The sequence below is a fragment of the Engystomops pustulosus genome, chromosome 11 (assembly GCF_040894005.1).
Source record: "Engystomops pustulosus chromosome 11, aEngPut4.maternal, whole genome shotgun sequence".
NCBI classification, from domain to species: Eukaryota; Metazoa; Chordata; class Amphibia; order Anura; family Leptodactylidae; genus Engystomops; species Engystomops pustulosus.
In genome coordinates this window covers 15884133-15911798 of record NC_092421.1, presented here as the reverse complement: position 1 = coordinate 15911798, position 27666 = coordinate 15884133, and the positions used below count along the sequence as shown (strand labels likewise).

At 42.4% G+C, this 27666-nt stretch overlaps 1 long non-coding RNA gene across 4 annotated transcripts in view; it reads right to left on the bottom strand.

Moving 5' to 3' along the window:
* LOC140106265 (uncharacterized) overlaps positions 1-27666 on the bottom strand; it is a 329889-nt gene that overhangs the window by 53160 nt on the left and 249063 nt on the right. The window lies entirely within an intron of this gene.

Below are 27666 nucleotides of genomic sequence, written 5' to 3'. Positions count from 1 at the left end.
GGTAATACCGCGCCACTGGCGGTCCACCACATGTCCCTCCCTCGCTGAATGGGCCACAGAAATGTCTCACCTGTTCCGCATGGAGGAATTAGCTATCTTAACACCTGAGAGCCATGAAAAGTTTCTTCAAGTTTGGTCCCCCTGGATGAGTTTTAGGGACTCTCAGGACTTCAAGGCCCTCTTTGAAGAACAGGCCCCAGGATAGACTGCCCTAGAGCTCCTATAGCTGCATTTATACATAGCCTCTCTGCGGAGAACGGGGAACCCCTTGATGTTTCTCTCTCCACTATACGTAACACGCCCCACAGGATCCCTCTCTCCCTCCCCCCCTGCATATTTTATCCCTTTTGTATCTGTTCATGTATTTGTCTTGTCGAGTTTTGTGTTTTAGTCTTATTAATATGCTCATTCCAGGAGCGCTGTTCCCTACAACTTAGGAAACTAAACTGTTACAATACACGGAACGGAGTAGGCAGACATGTTATCAGGGATGGGAAGGCAACGGTCAAATGATGGGTACTCTTCAGAGTTTAAATGCAGAAACCGCTTCCTTCTCCATCTGGAAGGGCATTATACTCATCCGGGGGCCCACAGGGGACATAAGGTGTGACCTGGATATATGCTTATGTTTACCACACATTGTAAGTTTTGCATTAATTAATGTAGGCTTTTGCCTAATGTTATGTGAGTTCTTGTTTAACAATGTTCAATAAAATGATTCAACATAAACTCCAATTGTCATTGGGACCAAAAATTTTTTTGTCCGGATCTACAATTATAAAATATACAGTTTCGACTTACATACAAATCCAACTTAAGAACAAACCTCTGGACCCTATCTTGTGCGTAATCTGGGGACTGCCTGTATTCTTAAAATAATCTCAATGAGAATTGCCCATTCTATTCTAACAACAGTTTATACATCTGTGAGGCTAGAAGTTAAAAAAAATGAATGGTTATTATTCCAAGAATAATTTTAATAGGCATTTCCAGATCTGAAATGAAAGTAAATCTTAGTAGATATTTCCAGAAAATCATGGATGTGTCTATATTCTTTGAACACTTACCTTGAGTGCATCAGGATGCAATCTTTTACTCAATATGATTTTTATGACGGCACATTTCAGTTCTGAGCAAGCAGAATCCCACAATGGAGTGTTAGAGAAATGCCCTTGCAGATAAGAAGTCTTTGATTTATTGATGTGTGGTAACTGAACAGTTTTCACAAACAAAGGGAATGAAGGAAATATCATAGAACAGCAGATTCAACCTCAGCAATTCCTCAAGGAACAATAGTTGCAAATTGTCAAAAGCAGATTAAGATGCAGTATATCACAAAAGCCTCGCTCATTCAAGATGCACTTTGGAAACATGAAAATCCTTGTAACAAAGTGCCATAACCAGCTCTTTCAGTAGGTTTAACTTTTTAATGTCAATGTCTGTGCAGATGTCACAGGCGATCAGAGCTCTAGTTTATTTTCTGAGCATAAAAGGTACCATTTACCAATAGACATTTGGAATGAATTATAAATAAGTGACTTTAAAAAAAAAAAAGTATAAAAATTTTCAAAGGGTTGATCATCTTTACCATATTGCAGTGGACCAGGCATAAATTTGAACCATTGGGGCTCATTTACTAACCCAGTCCAGTCGCGATGCTGCGGTGCGTTGTCCGACGTGGATTCGGGTCTGTCAGGATTCACTAAGGTCATGCGCCCGATATCCAGTAGGTGTCGCTGCTGCGCCGAGGTCTGCCAGAGGTCACCTTCTTCTTCCCGGTGCATGTAAGTGCGTGATCTTGTGACACAAAACGTTTTTTTAATTCCACGTTTTTTCCAAATCCGTCGGGTTGTCCAACAGCCATGTCCCCAGTTTTCTGTCACGTGAAAGCCGGCGCCGATGCGCCACAATCTGATCGCGTGCGCCAAAATCCCAGAGCAATTTGGCGCAAATTGGAAAAATTCAGGAAACCCAACGAAAGTGTGGCTTTCGGACCCTTAGTAAATGAGCCCCATTATCTGCGACAACCATAGAAAATACAGTGAGCCGGGTCGTTTCTCTCCAGACACAGACCAGAATACAAGGCATGTAATCTTCTCCGTTGTTGCTTGATAGGCGCACTAGAGTACCAGACTCTCTAACCCATTCATAGATCAGGCAAATTTGGAACATTTGGAATGAATTATACAGTAAATCATTAGTTTTTGTTTTAACAACATAAGCCTTTTGTCAAAGACTTGAGCAATGTTAATGGTGTGCCAGTCTGAATATTCCCCCGGTTCCGGCTTCTTATTAAATCTGACGTAGTAATGGTGTTCTGGAATGAAATCTATACCGTAATCAGTTCTCTATAATGCAACAGGCAAATAATTATTTATATGGCGCACACAGATTACGCAGCGCTACACAGAGCTTGCCAAATCAGTCCCTGTCCCCAATGGGGCTCACAATCTAATCAACCTACCAGTATGTTTTGGAGTGTGGGAGGAAACCGAAGGAAACCCATGCAAACACAGAGAGAATATACAAACACTTTGCAGATGTTGACCTCGATGGGACTTGAACCCATGACCCCGGCTATTTCAAATATGAATATCTCCTCCTTCAGGGGAAACCTTTAAGGGAACTGATAATTTTAGTTTTTTTCACATTTTTCAAACAAATTGCTATATTCAAACACCAAGGGGTTAAAGATTGGTAAATTGTGCTATAGATAGTAAATCTTCCACCTTCTAAAAATCTCCTGTAAGACTAGAACTTGAAATTAGTGTCTAGTTTTAGAATAAAAAAGGACAAAAAGTGGGTGGTCAAATCTATTAATAGGTTATCGTCTGCAGATGTGAATTTCCACTTCACAAGATTTTTCTAAGATTTCTACGAAAGGAAAAAGTTTGATTGAACTCTTACAGATAAAATTAGAAGTTTTTCTCCATTTTTCTGGATATGGATCAGTATCCTGTAATCACAAGATGTTGCATATTTCATTTGTATACCACCTTCTATATAAAGATAGATAGATCCCATAAACATGGCTGCCTCAATTGTGTGTGGTTCAGGCTCTAGCACACACCAACTACGTGACTGTATTTATATTTTTATTTATGGAGACTTTTTATCTACTCTTTTTTTTATTCTACACAAGGCTTTCGAAGTGAATAATAAATTATTCCAAAGCAAAACATAATTTTAGCTGGCCACGTGCAGACCTGTCGGATTGCCTTGCAGGTGCTTAATCAACATGACCAATTTCGACAATTATAGCAATGGTTCTAAACAACCCCTATGAGCACACGTCGCTACACATACAGAGTCGCCAAAAACAGCGTGGTAAGAGGAGACATCTGCCTGATGTTCTTAATACTTATGGAGTCCAAAACCCAGGTGATAAGTAAATGACAAGTGGTTTGATTTATAATAGCAACATTGTATACAGTATATAGCAACTAGGAGGTATTTACTCTTATGAATGTGTTGCCAACTAAACAACAGGGAATATCAACAACTAAAGACACAAAAAATGACTTGACCCCTATCCTCCATTACTCAATGCACGTTTTCTCCTTGCAACTACTTGACAATACAGAAAAAAGGTCCTAGGCCTCTTTCACACTTCCGCATGCTCGTCTGGCTATAGCCCGGGCTCTGGAGAGGAGCGCTCCATAGAGAGGCTTGGTGCCCAGATGTAAATACGGGAAAATATACAGCATACTCTATTGTTTTCCCGTGCACGGTACGGTGGCACACATACCAGGCACCATAGGCGGCTATGGGGATATCAATCTATGTCTCCACAATGGCCGCGTGAAAGGAGCCTAAGAGTGATAATCACCACCAATGACCACCATGGAATTCATCAATAAACATTCAGTGAATACTGTGTAAAAAGAATAACTAATGAATATCATTTGACGTGAAAGTTTCCTGTAAAATACTGTTGGATTAAGTACCAAGTGACTAAAGAGAAGCCTTCTTCTGGCTCTATCCTTTATGTTGCAAGCACATAACATTTCCTAATATTACTCCTCCATGTACCTCATTATATTGACCTAAAATACGCCCAAAATAGTTTCGGAATGAAAACCTGTTAACACATCAATAGCATTTATTTATTGACTTTATGCTTTATGCAAGACTGATGTTATCCCTGGCTCATAGTCTAGTCCTCTTATCCCATAACTGATGCAAATAACAAATATGAAGTTGCAATTGAGATGTTTTCTGTTTTACTTGTATGTTTAAAAACTATGGCAGGTTTTTCCTCCTTCCATTAAAAGGGTTTTCCCATGAAAGAAAATGTTCAAATTTCAATCCCCTGGTGATGTTTGTACAATATAGATAATTTTCAACCCCTTACTTTACCAATTTACTCAGCTTTATTGCTGTTTTAGTGCCAGTGGTTGTGCTAGCCCTGTAATTCTGAGAGCTGGCAGTGTGGTAGGATTATCAGGGTACAAAGTTTATATACATTTTCATTTAGCTTCTGAACATTGTACTGGTATCTGACACATAGAAAGAGAGATGAGAAGGATCAGAGATGACATCCATGACATGCATATTAGACACAATGACATTCTGTCAGCACTGCTACATATCTGCTCTGCCACAACACACTATCAGATCTCATGTGCCACCCTCTTATCTACCTGTAGCTTGCAGCTTTTCTCTCCTATGTCTGTGAAATGCCATATTTTTGTTAATAAATTGGAGTAGAGAATGTGTTATATGGTTATCCTGATTATATTTAAGAAAGTTGTCTTCATGGGAATACTCCTTTAAGTTGACAATTCCGACCACCACCCACTGTACATATAGCCTACAGTATTGTATGTCTCTTATGAACAGGAGACAAAATTATTTGCATGGAAAGTTGACATCATTGGCTATCAACTATCTATTTATGCTTCTTCATACTGTGGTAAATGCAACTATGGCCTTTTTACTTTATTCTGCAGAAATTCGATGTCCAGAAAGTAAGGAGTTAAAAATCCAGGAGGAGCCACTGACTGGGCACACTCCCACAATAGCCAGAAATTCACAAAGTCAAACAAATGTCAGTACTCTACTGCATAAAGCAACCTCAAATGAGCAATCTCACCACCCATTCTCGGATTAAAAATGGAAGATCTCCTAGGTTTCTCGCTCTTCTCTCCGTTTCCCTCCACTGGATCCGAGTGTAGACCCCGGCTCACCTTTGTGTCTGTGGTACACTGCTGATTCTATGTTGGGAATTACGGGTTGATTACGGGTGCAGAACGCCAAGGTAAATTGAGAATATTTTTATTGTATATACTCACACAGTAAAAACGTGCCAGACCGAGGTTTCGCCTCCTCAGGCTTCTTCTGGGTCATGTAAACTAACCTTTAAACTTACCTCTTGTAGGATAAGTAATGCAGACATTACTGTTAAGAACACATTACATGGTGTAATAGCAGGTCAGCCCATCTCAAATACAAATTGAGTCATTGACGAATATACCCCAAGACACCAGTATATTAAATGATTTGTCAATGTCTAGATAGACACCTGCCTCTGATATTTCCTTTGTCTGTGCTTTGTGCCAGGAACGCCCCTCCCCTAGCCGTTACTGATTGCCTTGCTGTGAGCTGTGTTATGCTCATTTTTCCCAGAGAAAAACAATAAGGCTCTTGGCTCAGGGTCCGCCAGACTCCATTACCTTAGCACATGTTGATAATCATTTGAGATGATGCTTGAATGTGTCTTTCTCACAGTTATTGAATACATTTACCTTTGTACAAATCTTGTAATGCACCGGATAATACATTGTAAACACAAACATATGTCAGCTCTACATCATCACTACTGCTGGATAATGTCTACTTTAATTCCATTTTCATGCACAGTACATCCCTCTAAGCACTAGTTCATGGAAATTTTTTACATTTTAGCAATATCCATACACAAGCAATGACATTTTTATTGAGTTGCCCTCCATTATTTTATTACAATTTCAGGTTTGATATCCTTTCCCCGTGTCTGTGCTATGCTCACATGGATGTAATGGAGGCAATATGGTGAACACATCTACCAAAGCGGGTTCTGTTCTTTTGGTCTTGAGCTTTTCCTGTATTTTACAGATATTCATGGTTGTAGCCATCATAAACATGGGAAAATTATACTGCAATGTTGCTCTAGATAAAGGCAAACACTCAACGTGGTAGAAGCCATTTCTTCTCATCTTAGGGGAAATATACTTTCCCTAATCCAAATCTTTTTGTGAATTTCCTAAGACAATTTCTCCTGGTCAAAAGTTCCATAGCCTTAATGCTTTCAATGGTCCCATTCTATACAAACCTCCTTACCTCTTAAAGGACATCTACCACCAGGATAAAGAATTGTAAACCAACCACACTGACATACTGGTGAGTGCCCCCTCTGGAAGGTTATTCTTTTCTTTTAGCTTCGTAGGACTTTTTTTTACAATAAAAACAGTTCGCAAATTATACAAATGAACCTCAGAGGCTCATACTATATATGTCCATGGAGCTTGGAGCCCCGAAGGCTCATCTGCTTAGTTTTTAAAACCTCTTTTTCTTAAAAACAAAGGCATACGAAGCTACAAGAAGAGCAACTTCTGCCAGAGGGGGCACACACCAGTATGTCACTGTGCTTGGTTTACAATCTTCATCCTGGTGGTAGATTTCCTTTAATATAGAGGACTCAAGTTCTACCATATCTTTCTTGCGTTCTGGTAACCAAAAATTCTATGTGAAGTTTGATTTGGGCAAAAAGTTCAAACATGTGCATTGATGCTACTTTTAGAGCATTCAATGATTTCACTTGTCTTGGCAGTCATTGGAGTTTCTGTTAAAAATAAATGTCTGATTTCTTGGGGTGCAACCATTAGGACCTACAGCAAGGGGCAGGATAGAAGACCGAATGGCCCAGATCTATTAAACTGGCTGCATCAGTTTTCTGTCTGACTTTGCACTAGAGAGAATGTTCACAAGTGCACATGTCTTCACAAAGTGTCTGTGCCAGTTTTGTATCATGGCTTCACTGTGCCTACAAAATTCTATACATAAGAGACGTATCAGTGCGAGTCAGACCACGCGCCACATTTATTACACCATCTCAACAGAAATGTGGCAGATTCCCGTTAAACTGAATGCACCAAAAAAAAAAAACCCGGTTCACTCATATTTAAGCATGATCGACGCAATCAGGGTGCTCCAGATTTTCGAAAACCGTGCGCCAGTCTTTAGTAATCTGGCACACCTTGCACATTAGTGAAGCAAACTGCACGTCATAATTAATAATAATTATTCCTTTATTTATATATCACACACAGATTCCGCAGCACTACAACTCATTCCCTGTCCCCAGTATGTTTTGGAGTGTGGGAGGAAACCCATACAAACATGGAGAGAAAATAAAATCTCTCTGCAGATGTATCACTATTGATTGATAAATCTGGCTCAATGTGGCACATTTACTTACCCGGTCCTGTCGCAAACCCTGATCCAGACGGTCGGATGAAGATTAAATCCGGCGCGATTCACCAACATCGTGCGCCCGAGATCCTGCATTTGTCGCTTCCCCGCTGAGGTCCGCCGGAGTTCACCTTTTTCTTCCAGGTGTATGTGAGTGCATGTCTTGCAACACAATTTGTGATGTTAAATCCCACGTGTTGTCCAAATCCGTTGAATTGTCCGACGGGCCGCCCCCTGATTTGTGACGTGTGAAGGCCCGCGCCGATGCTCCACAATCCTATCGCATGTGAAACCATCCCCGGTGCGATCCTACGAAAACGTTGGACAACCCGACGGAAATGCGCCCGCAGGACCTTAGTTAATAAGCCCCAATATCTTTTGGCCTTCCCAGATATTGAAAGGGACTTCCATAACTCCAAAGTAGAGGATATACCAACAACTGCAATAAGCATCACTTGCTCTACTGCTAAATATCACATAGTGTCAAATGTCTTATATAAATGAACTACCAAGAGCCATGGGGCTCTAGCCCACCCACTTATCAGTTACTTTAGTTTTAAGACCCTGCAGCACTTGGTTGAGCACATTGCTTTCTTCACTGCTCATCAAGCATATCGTTAGACATTTTGCAGCATCTGTGCTCAGCCCCATTTACTTTACTCTGAAGGAGCTGCTAATGGAAGCTGAACGGCTGCTTATTGATTATGCTATTACTAACAAAATCCTTTAGGCAATAGGAGGTGTCCTAACTATTATCCACTAGGGAGAGATTGCATTGTAGTAACACAATGACTACTCTTAAATCAAAGGTATGGAACAATGTAAGTAGTATTATCTTTTGAGTGCAGTATCTTGGAATATTTGCTGATGGAATACATATAGATAACCTGTTTTAAGCCATTTACTTTTTTTTTTAGTTAAAAACCCTTTAATCTGGTTACATCACATGCATTGAAATCACTAAATGAAAATAACTTTAAAAAATCCTTGCTTGATTTTGATCATTTCCTAGGGATAAAACTTGGAGAGCTCTTGTGTTATTATTGTATATATTGTGCTCTACCCAACTATGTTTTATATTGTTATGTACAAGGCTACATAATTAACCAAAAATGTTTAATTTAATAAACAACTTTCGAGTTCAGCTGTGACTATATTGTTTGATGTGCCTGGAGAAAACATGGTAAAAACAGTAACTTTATCCATAAAAAGGATATTCTTGTGTCCTTGTCACCAAGGTTTGTTACATAACGTTCCTTTTCATTGCATTCACCTTGAGCGTTAACTATTTTAATTCTCTTTCTAATGCAGAGTAGATTTGTTTCGTAACCTGTTATCAAATGAAGTTAATGTAATTTTAAAAAAAGATAAGACAGAGCGGTCCAACAGCTAAATCCCATGAGTCCCATGTGTGAATCAACGAATAGTCCATTCCACTATTAAAATACCGTATATACTCGAGTATAAGCCGACCCAAGTATAAGCCGAGGCCCCTAATTTCCTCACAAAAACCTGGGAAAACCTATTGACTCGAGTTTAAGCCGAGGGTGGGAAATGCATTGGTCACAGCCTCCCCAGTATATGGCCTGCCGGACCCTGCCTCATAGTATATAGCCAGCACCTGCCCCCCAGTGTATAGCCTACCAGCCGATATCCCCCAGTATATAGCCAGACCCCTGCCCCAGTATATAGCCAGCCCCCTGCCCCAGTATATAGCCACCAAAGGTGAGTTTTGATATAATTTTTTTTACTCAAGTATAAGCCGAGTTTGGGCTTTCAGCACATTATTTTGTGCTGAAAAACTAGGCTTATACTTGAGTATATATGTTAACTTTTATGAGCTAATTGAGATATTTTTCAGTATAGTAGAGGATACTGTCAGCTCGATTGAAGTGAATGCAGCAGTACTCACAAGCAGACCCAAGTTGGAGCCCTAGAATTCTTCGTCAATGGATCACCACCCACCAGTAAAGCAATGGTGCATTGCACTGCTTTCACTTTACTGTAATATTTTGTGTGGCAGTATATTTTCTAGTGTGAATGAGTTAAGTACTTACAGTTCAATCCAATCAACTGACAAATGCAAAATTTTACACAAAAAACAAAATTGCAAAAACATTCTTGTCTGGGCATTCACATTTAGTTTTATTATATATAAACCATATGCCATATATAAACATTTCTTCAATTAGATGTTATTAAAAAAAATTACCTGTGTGAAGATAATTTCTCATAAATTTAGCCATATGGTCCCTTAGAAACAAGATTGTATCCTTGGATACGACCACCTCTGCTGGTGTGATAACACACAGAAACAAGAGGTTTTGGTATATGAAATGTCCGAGAGTTACTGAATATACTATGGCCGTCATGTGGTAATGAACACTGAAGCCAGGTGGTCAGACAGGGCTCAATAGCGCATGTCTGGCTACCGCTGCCAAAATGGCTACATTTATGAGAAATCATCTTCAAACAGGAACATTTTTATTAATAACATCAAATTGAAGAAATTCTTACATATGGCAAAGGAACTAAATTAAATGCCCCTTTAAGTGCTCCTCTTACAGAGACTTTGCCTGTTAAAGCCACCTTGCAGGAGTGTGGAGACTTATAGACATTGATGCTCCACTAAGGGATTCTGGTAAATATGCAAATAGATTTTCCAGGCTGAGACAAGGAAAACATTGCCTCTCAGCTTCCTTGTAACCCAGTCCCTTTTAACACCAACCATAACATGATTCAGGTTTAAAGCCAAACCAGTATATGTATTCCTAAAGGAACAGATTCCCAACCATACACAGAACTGCTGTGATGTCTTTGTATCTCTTCAGTACTGGTTTGGCTTTAAACCCACATCATGCCATTAGGTTTCCTGAAAGTCAAAACTGATGTTAAGAAGGGCTGCCTTACGAGGTAGCCAAGAGCTAATGTTTTCCTTATCCCATCCTGGAAAACATATTTGGATATTTACCAAAGACATTTGCATACATACAGCAATACATTGCTTCCATATTTTGATTTACCAACATTATTCTTCCACTTTTTAATAAATAATTTTATTGTTGGTACATTTTGTCTCCTAAAATTGTGGTTGTGCTCCATGCTGGGTAGTGTTATAGGCACACTGTGGTTATCATCTATAAGTGGTTTTCAAATACTTTAATACAGATTGAATTATCTAACATTTACGTAAAGTCTAGAAAACTCATTAGAGATTTCATCCATAAAGGTTTCACTACCTGTGGAATATATACGATAACCAGTTTTCTTCCCGATGAGTATTAATGATGTCGCTCACAGGGGTTCTTGTTTGCTAAATCTTCTCAGTTTGACTCCCCATCTCACTTATCGAATCCTTGTTATCCCTATAGCAGGAGTCAGTGACTGATTTAACATCTGGTCTATGCTGATAAGGAGTAAGAAGAGGCTTATTAGAATTTCTAACTTAAGTTTCTAGTAAACCTTTTAGAGAATAATATATATAGCCAACCCGTAATTTGACAAAAGCACACCAACTCCCATGAAATTTTAGGTTCTTAAAAGGTTTTGGACTTAAAGAGTTAAACACTTCACATTTGTTAAATTTTGAAAATAACCAAAATCCCTTAAAGTTTGTCTGGGACTAGGATTAGAACATTTTACCTATGTGGCTCAAATATCCCCCCCCCCCTCAATTTATTCTCCCCCTCTTCACTGCTCCTGTTCAGCTGTGGTTCTGCCCATTACCACCAGTCTCTGTTCGCATACAGAGCCGGGTGGTCATCTCATATTGACAATGCACATGCACAAACTGCTACAGCAGCAGTTACTGGCTGTAACAGAGACATGCCCCCCCCCCCTCACTTCTCTCTTCCATATACTAACAGACCGGCATATGGGATTGCTATGGAGGGTTAGTAGAAACTCTTTATTACATTTACATCCCTACAAGCCACATAGTTAAAATTTTCTAATCGATGATAAGCCCTTTAACTCAATTTGTACAGGTACTTGTGTGCAGCGCAGCTTTTGATACTTTGCCGAAGCCTAGTTTGGTTGCAGTGTGGACCTGAAAACAATCAATATGTCTGGGTCAACCCTGAGTAATTGACTCCATTAGCAAAGCACTGAAAGTTGCAATAGCGATCTTTTAAAGGTAACTGGGGGGGGGTTATTCAATATCCAGGACATATTTAAATCTTTGAGCTAGTCTGGTGCCTCTGCAGTGATTATATTGTTTAGGACCACCCATTAAGGACCTTGATTTATCACCCAAAGAGCCAAAATCTGTCCCTTTGGGAGACACATCTCACATCCTTATCATGGGTCATTAGCTTCAATGTGCAAAGATTTTCCATGGGAATTCTCTGAGCTTACATCTTATCAATGTAATTGCTTGACAACATCTGATCAAACTATTGTTGAGAGTTTCTTCAGTCAAATCAGATAAACCCCTTATTAACAAATCTAAAGATAACCCCTGGTCTTCTCCGGGCTTTTTTGACATTTTGATGGTCAAATCATAAAAAAATCCCAAAATTTATGAGTTTCCAAGTTTTGACCTCTTTGTTGACCAAGTTCCGTATCTTAATAAAGATCGTGAGACTTTGCTTTTGCTCACTACCCAATAAACAGGATCTGTCAACCTTTGACTAGATGTTTTCCTGAATATTTCATTTAAAGACAATTTAACCAGACCAATTAAAATCATCAGGTAAAGGTCAAATTCATTAGTTCTTTGCGCTCAATGTTTTTTTTTTTAATATATATTTTATTGATTGGAATGTTTTAATCGACTAGAAAATTCTGCACCCAGAATGTTTTGAAGCAAGAACTATTAATGCAACCATTTACCTAAATGAAATGCCCCCATAAACAGCATTTTATTGGAGCATCGGGATAGAGCAGTAAGAGCTACAAAAGGTGTTAACTAGGCTTAGATTCCTGTAAAATAGCCATTGAAAAGTGGAATTTTTTCAGAAGCCTGAATGTTATTTTTGATTCAAATGTATAACAAATATATAAAATTAAAAAAATGGCCAAATTATAGGGTCTTAACTCCTCATGTTGTGTATTCCGAGAGATGCAAGATTTTCTACTTTCAGGAGTTTACCTAAATTATAGACTGTATTAATGCATAGGCGCAATGGCGAATCTACATTAAGGCGTTATGGGCAGTCATCCGTGGCCTAATGTTTCTCCTGGGCCCATGGCCGCCCCAACGCCTATGCACATAGAGTCTGCCTGCTCTCTGATGGGGAGCTGTGGAGGAGGGGGTTTCCTCAGCAGTCTCTCTCTGCACCCCCATGCGTTACACTTTCACCTCTCCCCACCTTCATATTACATGCAAAGCATCATGTCGTCGGAGGGAAGGAGGGAGCTCAATACAGTGTATGCACAGTATGTGTATGTATATATATATTCATGTGTATATATGTATGAGTCTATGTATAAAGTGAAGGTTTCTTATGTGTGGATAGTGTATGAAAATATATATATATTTTTGTGTGATGCTTATGTCTGTACATATATGCCAACTTTATTTTCTGCCTTATATATGTATTTTTTACCATTTTTGATTCTCTAAAACTAGAGACACATGATTGTGGTTGATTCGTGAAAGACAAACTGTTTGCTGGACGGTTTTCACAGACTGACCACAGTGCTGAAAACAGGACTCCGAGTATTGTTGGGGTACATTTACTAAGGGTCCGCACGGCACATTTTCGTCAGATTTCCCGACTATTTCCGATTTGTGCCGCATTTAAGTGGGGTTTTTGGTGCAATCGCGAAGACTTGCATGCGACACAAATCAGGGGGAGGGCCGATGTACGACCCGACTAATTCGGACAGAGCACGGGATTTACATTTCAAATTGTGTCGCAAGCCAAGCACTTCCATACATCGGGAAGAAGAAGGTGAACTCCGGCGGACCTCAGCGGGGAAGCGACAGATGCAGGAAAATGGACGCACGATCTTGAAGAATCACGCCGGACTTCATCCTCCTCAGAGAACGCATCTCAGGGTTCGCGACAGGACCGGATAAGTACATCTGCCCCATTGTGTTATATGATGAAAGGAATTTCTGTTCCCCCACAGAACAGATCAAAGAATCAAAGAAGAAGTAGTATAATCATAATAACAGTTTGGTGCTGCTAATTTATGGGAAAGCATGGATTCCTATGCTGTTAGTAGTCCTCTCCCTGCCTTAGGCTACATGCGCACAGCTGTATATTTTGTGTTGCATGATCCAGTGCATCACGAGTAAATCCTCCCTCTACACATTCATTTACCTAAAAATTCTTGTGATCGGGAACAAACACCACAAGCTTTGCATTGTTTACATGCAAAACACATGATACCTATTGCATATTGTAAATAAATATGTAACTGGGCCAAACTCTTCCCTTGGAATTGCATTTCAAAATGTAATTCAAACACAGTGGGGCTTATTTAATAAGGGTCTTCGGATCTCATTTCCTTCGGGTTTTCCAACGTTTTCGAGGATTGTGCCACTGGGACAGGTATTTAGCAGGCAATTGTGTCACGCGCGATTGGATTTCGGCTTTCATGTGACACAAACCGGGGGGCAGGCCCTCGGATGATCCAACAGACCGCGTGATTTAACTTAAAAATTGTGTCGCAAGACATGCGCTTACATACACTGGGAGAAATATGGTGAACTCCGGGGGACGTGATCGGGGACAATGCACTTTCGGGAACTCCTCCGGACCGGGTAGGCAATTGTGCCCCAGTATGTGAACACAGCCCAAAGGGCTCCAAACTTCTTATACATCCCGGGTACTTTGTACCCTTAATCCGCCTCTGAATATATGCAGTATATTCACTTTAATCACATATTTGCCTAACTACAATTGCATTGTTCCCTGTGATGTGCTTTTCAAGCACTGGTCACAATCACAGTCCCCCACACAAATGAGGTCACTGACTGACCTTATCAGTAATTTGCCATTTGTGTAGCGGTCACATTTGAGGTCAGTTATTGGCTACAGTGGTGACCTGACCCTGAATGACCCATCAATGAAAAACAACAGTATGACTGCAGCAGCTTGAACTGGATGGCTGAGAATGGTATAGGGTTGAGTTATTATATTTTATATTTAGTTCACTACACTACTGCCTTAACACAACTTTTAATTTCATTTACAAACCCTATTTAGGATTTGCATGAGTATAGAGAAGACATAATACTTAGCAGATGTTTGATATGCTGGCTGCACACTACTAAGGATCCCCCGTGCCACTACATTTGAAAGTTATTTTATTTCACGGCTGTCAAACTTGTTTTTCACGTAGCTTTATGGTTATAGTCAAAGGGCTAAAGGAAACATTCATCTTGTTTCAACCACCCTCCCTCCACCAACAGAGACATGCACTTAAATGCATCACCCCCCCCCCATCCTGCAATAGGAGCTTTCTCCTTACTGCAGCATCTCCGCTCCTAATCCCTCTCTCAATAGTAACAGGGACATTTTAATTATTACAAATCCACTTCAAGCCCCTACACCACCAGCAGACATATTTTCCATCTCCTATTCCACCATCAGTGCAACAATGTGCTGCAACTGTGAACAGTCCGATTGTGGAGCAGCACAGCGAGTATAATGGATCAAGTCCAATGGTGGGTGCACGCCTCCAACAAACCCGATCCACCGGTTTGTAAGGTCAGATATCCAAAAAAATGCAATGAGGCAAGTATAAAGGTGATCTTTATTCACCCATGGCAAAATAAGGTGCAACGTTTAAGCTCATCCATAGCTCATGCATAGAGCCATTATCAAGCATGCAGCTGTGTGCATAAATGAATAAGTACAACTTGCAGGTTATGTATAAATAGCCGGCCTGAATTAATCTATGACCTTGAGTTGGAAAGATGCGCTTTATCGCATTGAGATTGACTGTGCCTTACAGCCCTTAAACTGTAATGCATTAGTGTCCAATTGTGTCAAGAAAAATCTAGCTTACGTCATAACCTGTGCTTATATGCACTAGCAAGGTGAGCACCAGGCATAAGGTGACATGAGCTGTTAGGATCCTAGATTTAGGTTCAGGTAGGGGGCCTGCCAGTCACACTGGACCATCTTCTGACAGTTCTCCGACCTCCAAAGGGCTCTTTCATATTGGCGTTGATGTTCAGCTTCAGTTTCTCATCCGTTCTGTTTTACCTACACTGTCTCTGTTTTTCTTCCGTTTCGTCTCCATAATGTATCCGTTTCATCCCAGTGTCCGCAAAAAAACTGAAGGTTTAACATTGCAATTAAAAAATACAGCTGTTTTTTCAGCCTCATCAGTGAAAAGAAAACAGATGTTGCATCCGTTTTATTTGCAGAACCATAGACTTCTATTGCCTTCCATAATCTGCATTCGTGACATGTTTCTTAATTTTTTTCCACGGACAACGGATCAGTAAAAATACAAGCCAATGTGAAAGCACACGTAGAAATCAATGGCTTTGTGAAACATCTGTATAAATCACTAAACCACGGACGTGAAAAACAACGCCAATGTGAAACAGCCCCAAAGTGAGTTTAGTTTCAGTCACTCGTCTTATATTAAGCTGATAAGACACCTTGCAGAGACCAAACACACTCACTAGTTAAGCAATCAATTATGGTAATTATTAGATCTCAGAAAGGTTCTTATTAAATTGAAGTTTTAATATCAAAAGGGCAGTGCTTACAAACAAAGAGGTTATCATACAAAAAGGGAACATAAAATAAACAGACATATAGACACAATGAAAAAATATACTAAAATAAAATATTTGACAGGAATTAAAAAAAAACTTAATACATTATTTGACATTATATGTCTGAGTGACTGGGAAAGCAGAAATACACAATTAATGTAGGATTCCAAAGTCCACCCAGTCCCTCCTGCTAGGAGTTTGCTAATACAATTTTATGACTCTTGTTTTTAACTTGTATGCCTCAAAATTTTTATATGATGATATTTTGACATGCACAAACTTGGTCTTGATTGCAAACATATTTATCATGATGATAATAGTATTAATATTTTAGGAATTATTTAATTGCTCCCTGGTGCTCTGGTGCCATTTAGTGGCCTTCTATACAGATACAGCAGAGTCCTGGATGGATAATAAGGGAAATGCATGTTGCCGAAATATGAATTATGCTACATATATCCCCCACAAGATCGGGGTTTCTAGGTGTGATCTCAGCTATACAGGACACCACCGTTTATTGACCTCATTAATGGATGTTCATTGCATCTCCCCCATTAGGTCAATAAGTTAATACAATATGATCTGTTTCCTTTGGATGTTGGTTTTATTGCTCAGGCATCCTGGCCTGGTTTTAGTCAAGTAGAGGAATTTCAAGGAAGGGACTTTTACTTTTATTGTTTCTCTATTTTTATCACCACATGAGCCTTTCGCCTCATGGAGGCAACCCCAACAGGGAGGGGAGCAGTGTCAGGGGTACGGTCAGGAGTTAAAAAGTAGGATTTACCAGATTTACCTATCTTTCACAAGCAGAAGAGGGAGAGCAGAGAAAGGGCAAATTTGAGACTGACTGGGCTCTATTTGCTCTTGCTTGGAACACAGTTAGGAGCTAGGTGACTACTCTATTTGGTTAGATTCTCTCGACCAAATTGAGTTTTCATGGTTGAGAATGGTTTTCCTAGCAAATTCTCTTCATCTCTTCACACCTGACGTCAGAATGGTTCATAGACGCTTCATGCCCAAGCCACTTATTGAAAAAACTAACATGATATATTACTATTGTTTGAGGCACCCTTACAAATTTGGCCTTGGATGACAAAGATTTCTTTCAGATTAGGAAAAACTATACATGGTTAGCATATTAGTAGTTTCTGTAGATCCAGGGAGTTATTCTGACCAACATATGAGGGGTCTGGGAGGAATTTTTTCCATGCTTCTGGCCAATTGGCATCAGTCTTGCAAGGTTTTTGCCTTTTTCTGGAGCAACGTAATGTAGTCTATAGGTCGGACTGATGTCTTTTTCTAATCTTTTTTACTATGATACTATTGCCTCTAAGAATATTCAGCATGTAACAAGTTGTGTGCTCTCCCATGCCTCCCTTGCTCTGCGTTTTTTGTGTAATTTCCTATTTCGTATTTGACTCTGATCCTGTTCCGTCTGCCCTGACCTGTTGCTTGGTCCCCAACTCTAATTCTATGTTGCCCGTCCAGACCTCCTGCTTGTCCCCGACTACAATGCTGCCTAACATCTGTGTACTACTTCTGGCTGCCACCGCGGACAAAGTCACACCTGTGGAACGACCTAATGGTCCCACACCGCAGCAAGTCCAATCCGCTTTGCGGCAGGCTGTGGTGCAAACCGGTTACCCTGAAGCCTGACACAGCATTTGTTTTAACCAAATCTCTTGTACATTTATCCTTAAATAACTTCTACTGACATAACCAACACTATCATATATCCGCACTCGTAAAGATGTCCGCTTGTCAACATGGGATGACGCTAATATTAAATGAACGCCGAAGAAGCTTCCAACATAAAAAAACAATCTTTTATTTTTTTTTTATCTTACTGAAAAATCCCAAATGTACTTGCAAGACTACTTTGATAACAGGTAATAAAAACAAGGGATTGCATTCGGCGTCTTGTACAGCACTTTGCAAATTGCTCTATTATTGCATATTGCAGCTCAATACATATTGCCATCTTCAAAAATGAATGCAGAATGCTTGCTGGTGCACAGTGACCTTTTGGGTGACCTCTAAATTAGAAAAAGGATGGAGCGTAATATCTCTATTACCTTTAGATCATTACAGTGTCTATACAGTCATGTAATATGGAAAGAATGACATTCCTTGAATTCTGAGGAAAAAAAGCCATTACATTGTAAGTGCTTCTACATGCTAAAGGAAAGAGTAACTTAATTCATCTTATGAATTTTAAGCAAGCGGATTATATATTTTCCACAAACTGCTATTTAAAATAGAGTGAAATTTTCATAGCACGTTCCATACTACGTTCCATACTACAGTAGAAGATTGTAGTGGCAAAATATTAGTGTAAAATAACGTAAGAAAGGCATGCAGTACTTTAGAATAATGTTTATGTGTTACTACTACACACCACAAAGGTCAGTCCTGTTATGCCCTAAATGGAAATATAGATTTAACAGAGAGCTACCCATTTATGTAAATCAGTAGCATGTACAACTAGATTTTACGGGTGTACACTAAAGATGAGCAAATCATCCAAGATTCACGGAGCATTTCCACATTTTCCAAAAGATTTGATTCCAGTGTGAATCTAATTGGCCTGAACTGATGTTGTTCCAATTGCCCTGGAAATCGGTTTATAACCCCCCCCCCAAAAAAAAAATGCTATGTGAAATGTCATTGTCTACACTCTATTCTCTACCTAGCAGCTTTCAGCTTTTACTTATGTACAAAGATTCTAGAGCTGGTGCTAAACAATGTGTACATATGTCACATGACCGTGTCTTTAAAGTAACTGGGAAATATGGAAATATGCAAACAAGTTTTCCAGGTAGGGATGAGGAAAACCACACCTCTTTCGCTACTGTGTAAGGCAGCTCCGTTACCATCAAGCATGACTTTAAAAAAAGCCCAATCACATGATGTGGGATTGAAGCCAAACCAGTATATCTATTCCAGAAGGAACAGATTCTCAACTGCAGACAACATGGTTGCATCTGTTTAGATGAATGCAAGTCTTTTGACTAGGGTCAGAGGGTAAAAGTTGTCCTTAGGGACACTTTGCCAATTAAGGCTGCCTTGCAGGCATATGGAGACTCATAGCCATTGTTGCTTCAGTAAGGAATTTAAAGTAACTATGATAAGTCTGCTCAGTGAAGCTTTGGAATGCCGACCCTACCAGGAGGTGAGTCAATTACATCTGGCATTAAATCTTTGACTTTGATTATTTTATGTGCCCTAGTCATCTGTGTACACTTTCAAATAAGTTGTCTAAAACCTTACTCTGGAGAAGAAACCTGGGTACCTATCAACCAAACTCAACCTGCCTCAAAGGGGTATTCCTATCTGTATTTATGACCACAGTAGGTAGACCAATACCTGTATTGAGAACAAGATCCACGAGGCCCCTTTCTACAGCCTGGCAAAATAAAGAGTTTGCTTTGCAATGCCATGGGAGTGGCAAAGATAGTTGAGCGTTTAGACTTGATGCTTTCATAGACATAAATAGAAAGTGGTTCTGCCTGTGAGTGTCTTTCCAAAATTGATGTGATTTCAAAAGGTGCGACCCATACCTATTATGTATTCCTGATGTTTTGATGTTTCCTGTGGATATGTTATAAATACAGAAGATGAGTGTACACCTTTAAGATTGGTTTGCGGTAAAAAAAACTTGGGTGTATATTAGCAAACTAGAGTGATTATGCATTATGGGTAGCAGTTTTAAATTTTGGGGACATTGTGGATCAGAGACCTTCTAGCATAGATGACAATTGCAGTGCATAATGAGCATGTCACAAAAGAAAGGAATCCAGAACTCCAATGATCAGCTTCAAAAAGTAACTGTGTCCTTTATTGTTAAGAGCTTAGCACTGAATACAAGGTGGACTGTACAGGCAGATTAACAAGTTTTCGAAAATTTATGTATTAGTCATGATTCATTGAAACGTGTCGATGTGCTTATACCTGCTACCATGTATTCAGTGCTAAGCATTTAACAGTAAAGGACACAGTTATTTTTTAAGTAGAGATGAGCGAACATGCTCGTCCGAGCTTGATGCTCGGTCGAGCATTAGGGTACTCGAAACTGCTCGTTACTCGGACGAATACTTCGCCCGCTCGAGAAAATGGCAGCTCCCGCCGTTTTGCTTTTTGGCGGCCAGAAACAGAGCCAATCACAAGCCAGGAGACTCTGCACTCCACCCAGCATGACGTGGTACCCTTACACGTCGATAGCAGTGGTTGGCTGGCCAGATCAGGTGACCCTGGGATAGACTAGCCGCTGGCCGCGCTGCTCGGATCATTCTGTCTCTGGATGCCGCTAGGGAGAGAGCTGCTGCTGGTCAGGGAAAGCGTTAGGGTGTTCTATTAGCTTACTGTTAGGCAGGAGTGATTCTCAAAGAACCCAACAGCCCTTCTTAGGGCTACAATAACGTTCTACTTTTTTTATTTTAATTTGCATCTATTACCATTTTGTGAGGAATTAGCAGGGGGACTTGCTACCGTTGTGCTTAGCTCTTAGTGGCACACATATCCATAGCAAAGACCGAAGTGGGAAAATTCAGTAGGGGTTGGATTTCTATTAGGCACTAACTCAGTGTCATCTCATCTGGCATAGTAGTGTGCTTCCTTTGATACTTGGCTAGAAAATAGCCATAGGAGAATACAAACAGCTTCTTGAAGCCTACAGTAGCGTTCTATATATTTGATTTCTGGTTGATCTGCTGGTGGCTGTAGTTTCTGCAGTGCATGTACTTGCCAATTCTGAGCAATTTGTAGTGAGACTTGCGACCGCTGTGTTCTGCGCTTAGTGGCGCACATATCCATAGCAAAGGCCGAAGTGGGAAAATTCAGTAGGGGTTGGATTTCTATTAGGCAATAACTCAGTGTCATCTCATCTGGCATAGTAGTGTGCTTCCTTTGATACTTGGCTAGAAAATAGCCATAGGAGAATACAAACAGCTTCTTGAAGCCTACAGTAGCGTTCTATATATTTGATTTCTGGTTGATCTGCTGGTGGCTGTAGTTTCTGCAGTGCATGTACTTGCCAATTCTGAGCAATTTGTAGTGAGACTTGCGACCGCTGTGTTCTGCGCTTGGTGGCGCACATATCCATAGCAAAGGCCGAAGTGGGAAAATTCAGTAGGGGTTGGATTTCTATTAGGCAATAACTCAGTGTCATCTCATCTGGCATAGTAGTGTGCTTCCTTTGATACTTGGCTAGAAAATAGCCATAGGAGAATACAAACAGCTTCTTGAAGCCTACAGTAGCGTTCTATATATTTGATTTCTGGTTGATCTGCTGGTGGCTGTAGTTTCTGCAGTGCATGTACTTGCCAATTCTGAGCAATTTGTAGTGAGACTTGCGACCGCTGTGTTCTGCGCTTAGTGGCGCACATATCCATAGCAAAGGCCGAAGTGGGAAAATTCAGTAGGGGTTGGATTTCTATTAGGCAATAACTCAGTGTCATCTCATCTGGCATAGTAGTGTGCTTCCTTTGATACTTGGCTAGAAAATAGCCATAGGAGAATACAAACAGCTTCTTGAAGCCTACAGTAGCGTTCTATATATTTGATTTCTGGTTGATCTGCTGGTGGCTGTAGTTTCTGCAGTGCATGTACTTGCCAATTCTGAGCAATTTGTAGTGAGACTTGCGACCGCTGTGTTCTGCGCTTAGTGGCGCACATATCCATAGCAAAGGCCGAAGTGGGAAAATTCAGTAGGGGTTGGATTTCTATTAGGCAATAACTCAGTGTCATCTCATCTGGCATAGTAGTGTGCTTCCTTTGATACTTGGCTAGAAAATAGCCATAGGAGAATACAAACAGCTTCTTGAAGCCTACAGTAGCGTTCTATATATTTGATTTCTGGTTGATCTGCTGGTGGCTGTAGTTTCTGCAGTGCATGTACTTGCCAATTCTGAGCAATTTGTAGTGAGACTTGCGACCGCTGTGTTCTGCGCTTAGTGGCGCACATATCCATAGCAAAGGCCGAAGTGGGAAAATTCAGTAGGGGTTGGATTTCTATTAGGCAATAACTCAGTGTCATCTCATCTGGCATAGTAGTGTGCTTCCTTTGATACTTGCTAGAAAATAGCCATAGGAGAATACAAACAGCTTCTTGAAGCCTACAGTAGCGTTCTATATATTTGATTTCTGGTTGATCTGCTGGTGGCTGTAGTTTCTGCAGTGCATGTACTTGCCAATTCTGAGCAATTTGTAGTGAGACTTGCGACCGCTGTGTTCTGCGCTTAGTGGCGCACATATCCATAGCAAAGGCCGAAGTGGGAAAATTCAGTAGGGGTTGGATTTCTATTAGGCAATAACTCAGTGTCATCTCATCTGGCATAGTAGTGTGCTTCCTTTGATACTTGGCTAGAAAATAGCCATAGGAGAATACAAACAGCTTCTTGAAGCCTACAGTAGCGTTCTATATATTTGATTTCTGGTTGATCTGCTGGTGGCTGTAGTTTCTGCAGTGCATGTACTTGCCAATTCTGAGCAATTTGTAGTGAGACTTGCGACCGCTGTGTTCTGCGCTTAGTGGCGCACATATCCATAGCAAAGGCCGAAGTGGCAAAATTCAGTAGGGGTTGGATTTCTATTAGGCACTAACTCAGTGTCATCTCATCTGGCATAGTAGTGTGCTTCCTTTGATACTTGGCTAGAAAATAGCCATAGCAATAGGATAGGATTGTTTGGTTTTAAAAACTCAAAAAAAAACAAAAAACACAAAAAAAAACAAAAAACACAAAAAAACACAAAAAAAAACAAAAAAAAGTAAAAAAAAAAAAAAAGTTATAACTCTCATTTTAAAAATGTTTAACCCGAGGGCTAGGGGTAGAGGACGAGGGCGGGGACGTGGGCGTCCAACTACTGCAGGGGTCAGAGGCCGTGGTCCTGGGCGGGGTGAGACACCACCTGCTGATGAGGGAGCAGGGGAACGCCGCAGAGCTACACTCCCTAGGTTCATGTCTGAAGTTACTGGGACTCGTGGTAGAGCACTGTTGAGGCCAGAACAGTGCGAACAGGTGATGTCGTGGATTGCTGACAATGCTTCGAGCAATTTGTCCACCACCAGTCAGTCTTCCACGCAGTCCACCCATGTCACCGAAATCCCCACTCCTCCAGCTCCTGCACCTCAGCCTCCTCCCCCCCAGTCTGCCCCCTCCCAGGAAAATTTGCCATTTGAACCGGCATACTCTGAGGAACTGTTTTCTGGACCCTTCCCACAGTCACAAACCACTTGTCCGGTTGCTGCTGAGCAATTTTCCGATGCCCAGGTTTTCCACCAGTCACAGTCTGTGGGTGATGATGACCTTCTTGACGTAGTGGAAGTGTGTAAAGAGGTGTCCGACGATGAGGAGACACGGTTGTCAGACAGTGGGGAAGTTGTTGTCAGGGCAGGAAGTCCGAGGGGGGAGCAGACTGAGGGATCGGAGGATGATGAGGTGACAGACCCAAGCTGGGTTGAGAGGCCGGGTGAACACAGTGCTTCTGAGACGGAGGAGAGTCCTCGACCTGAACAGGTTGGAAGAGGCAGTGGTGGGGCCAGACGGAGAGGCAGGGCCAGAGCTGGTGCATCAGCGCCACTGTCAACTAGTGAAGCTCCCGTGGTGAGGGCTCTTGCGGCGAGGGCTAGATCTTCAGAAGTGTGGAGGTTCTTTAAGGAAACACCGGATGACCGACGGACTGTGGTGTGCAACATTTGCCAAACCAGGCTCAGCAGGGGTTCCACCACTACTAGCTTAACTACCACCAGTATGCGCAGGCATATGAATGCTAAGCACCCCACTCAGTGGCAACAAGCCCGTTCACCTCCGGCCGTGCACACCACTGCTCCTTCCCCTGTGTCAGCTGCTAGTCAGCCCCCTGCCCAGGACCCTGGCACAAAAACCCCATCGTCGCCTCCACGATCCTCCACAGCATCCACCAGCGTTCAGCTCTCCATACCCCAGACGCTGGAGCGGAAACGCAAATATAGTGCAACCCACCCGCACGCCCAAGCCCTTAATGTGCACATCTCCAGATTGCTTAGCCTGGAGATGCTGCCCTATAGGCTAGTAGAGACCGAGGCCTTTCGCAACCTCATGGCGGCGGCCGCCCCTCGGTATTCGGTCCCCAGCCGCCACTACTTTTCCCGATGTGCCGTCCCAGCCCTGCACCAGCACGTGTCAGACAACATCATCCGTGCCCTGACCAACGCCGTTTCTGACAAGGTCCACCTGACCACGGACACGTGGACGAGTGCTGCCGGGCAGGGCCACTATATATCGCTGACGGCACATTGGGTTAACTTGGTGGAGGCTGGGACCGAGTCTGACCCTGGGGCTGCTCATATACTGCCGACGCCGAGGATTGCGGGGCCTACCTCGGTCCAGGTGTTTCAGGCCTACTATGCCTCCTCCTCCTCCCACCCCTCCTCCACCTCCTCCTCCGAACTACCATCCGTGGGCACGGCGCCATCAGTCGGTAGCTCTAGGCACAGCAGCAGTGCCGTCGCTAAGCGACAGCAGGCGGTGCTCAAACTGCTGAGCCTAGGCGACAAAAGGCACACCGCCCAAGAGCTATTACAGGGCATCACGGCGCAGACTGATCTGTGGCTGGCACCGCTGAACCTCAAGCCGGGAATGGTTGTGTGTGACAACGGCCGTAACCTGGTGGCGGCTCTGCAACTCGGCAGACTGACACATGTGCCATGCCTGGCCCATGTGTTAAATCTGATAGTGCAGCGTTTCCTCAAGACATACCCCAATCTGTCTGATTTGCTCACGAAGGTGCGCCGCATCTGTGCGCATTTCAGGAAGTCCAGCCCAGATGCTGCCACTCTCAGGGCAGCGCAGCGCCGCCTCCAACTGCCCGCTCACCGACTGTTGTGCGACGTGCCCACGAGGTGGAATTCAACACTGACCATGTTATCCAGAGTTTACCAGCAGCGCAGAGCGATTGTAGACTGCCAGATGTCAACTTCCACCAGAACTGGTAGTCAGGTCAGTCAGCTTCCTCAAGTCTACAATGAGGAGTGGACGTGGATGTCTGATATCTGTCAGGTGCTGAGTAACTTTGAGGAGTCAACACAGATGGTCAGTGGCGATGCCGCCATCATCAGCCTCACCATCCCGCTGCTTGGCCTGTTGAAAAACTCTCTGGTCAGCATGAAGTCGGAAGCTTTGCGCTCGTCACAAGAGACGGGGGAAGAATATTCCCTTGTTGATAGCCAAAGCACCCTGAGGTCTGTTTCTCAGCGCATATCGGAGGAGGTGGAGGTGGAGGAGGATGAGGAGGAAGAGGAGGAGAATGTTGGCGAGACACAAGAGGGGACCATTGTTGAGTCCTTCACTGTTCAGCGTGTATGGGCAGAAGAAGAGGAGTTGGAGGAGTTGGAGGAGGAGGAAATGGACAGTCAGGCCAGTGAGGGGAGTGAATTCTTACGCGTTGGTACTCTGGCGCATATGGCAGATTTCATGCTAGGCTGCCTATCCCGTGACCCTCGCGTTCAAAGAATTTATTCCAGCACCGATTACTGGGTGTTCACTCTCCTGGACCCACGGTACAAGCAAAATCTTTCCACTCTCATCCCTGCAGAGGAAAGGAGTGTGAGAATGCATGAATACCAGCAGGCCCTGGTGCACAAGCTGAAACAGTATTTCCCTTCTGACTGCGCTAGCGGCAGAGTGCGTAGTTCTGCGGGACAAGTAGCGAGGGAGAGTAGGCGAGCAGGCAGCTTGTCCAGCACTGGCAAGGGTACGCTTTACAAGGCTTTTGCCAGCTTTATGTCACCCCAGCAAGACACTGTCACCTGTCCCCAGTCTCGGCAGAGTAGGGCTGATCTTTACAGAAAGATGGTGAGGGAGTACGTAGCTGACCATACCATCGTCCTAAATGATCACACAGCTCCCTACAACTACTGGGTTTCAAAGCTGGACATGTGGCACGAACTGGCGCTGTACGCCTTGGAGGTTCTTGCCTGCCCTGCCGCTAGCGTCTTGTCCGAGCGGGTTTTCAGTGCAGCTGGTGGCATCATCACCGATAAGCGTACACGCCTGTCGACTGACAGCGCTGACAGGCTGACGCTTATTAAAATGAATAAAGGCTGGATTTCTCAGAATTTCCAATCTCCACCAGGTGAAGGAAGCTCAACCTGAATAATTGATCCACTCCTCCTCCTCCTCCTCATTTTCCTCCTTCTCCTCCTCTTTGTACAGTAAAGCAGAGGAAAATGGCTATTTTTTGACAGGGCCCACTGGCTCTTGCTATAGTACTTCATGCATTTAATTTTTCTGGAGGGCCACCTACCCGGTCCTCTGTTTGAAACAATTTTTGTGAGTGCCACATACAGGCACTCAATCTATTCCATTTTTCTGGAGGGCCACCTACCCGGTCCTCTGTTTTAAAAAATTTTTGGGACTGCCACATACAGGCACTCAATCTATTCCATTTTACTGGAGGGCCACCTACCTGCTCCTCTGGTTTGAAACATTTTTGGGACTGCCACATACAGGCACTCAATCTATTCCATTTTACTGCAGGGCCACCTACCTGCTCCTCTGGTTTGAACAATTTTTGGGACTGCCACATACAGGCACTCAATCTATTCCATTTTACTGGAGGGCCACCTACCTGCTCCTCTGGTTTGAAACATTTTTGGGACTGCCACATACAGGCACTCAATCTATTCCATTTTACTGCAGGGCCACCTACCTGCTCCTCTGGTTTGAACAATTTTTGGGACTGCCACATACAGGCACTCAATCTATTCCATTTTACTGGAGGGCCACCTACCTGCTCCTCTGGTTTGAAGAATTTTTGGGACTGCCACATACAGGCACTCAATCTATTCCATTTTACTGGAGGGCCACCTACCTGCTCCTCTGGTTTGAAACATTTTTGGGACTGCCACATACAGGCACTCAATCTATTCCATTTTACTGGAGGGCCACCTACCTGCTCCTCTGGTTTGAAAAATGTTTGGGACTGCCACATACAGGCACTATCCAAATTAAATTGTCTCCATAGCAGCCTCCACACGTTGTCTCCATTGCTACCTCCAAAAGTCGTCCATATAGCTGCCTCCATACATCGTCCCTTTATCAAACGAGGTGTGTCAGGCAGAAATTTGGGTTGTTTTCATGGATTCCACATCAAAGTTGTTAACTTTGTCGCCACCCTGCTGTGTTATCCACAAAATATACTGGCAAACTTTTACCATTTAGGGATATTATTTCAGCGCTTCTTGCGCATCTGTTTACATTCCCCTCACCCGGCATATCCTAAACTTATAAGAACGCTACTACACTTGATCTTATACAAAAGGTTCTTAGAAGTGCTGTTTGGGGAGTAGCCTAGAGACAGGGGCTTGGATTGGCGAAAGCTCGCCTGGCAGCGGAGCGCCAGCTCCATGCGCATCATGCGCTTCTTGCGCATCTGTTTACATTCCCCTCACCCGCCATATCCCAAACTTATAAGAACGCTACTACACTTAACTTGGTGCAGGCTGGGACCGAGTCTGACCCTGGGGCTGCTCATATACTGGCGACGCA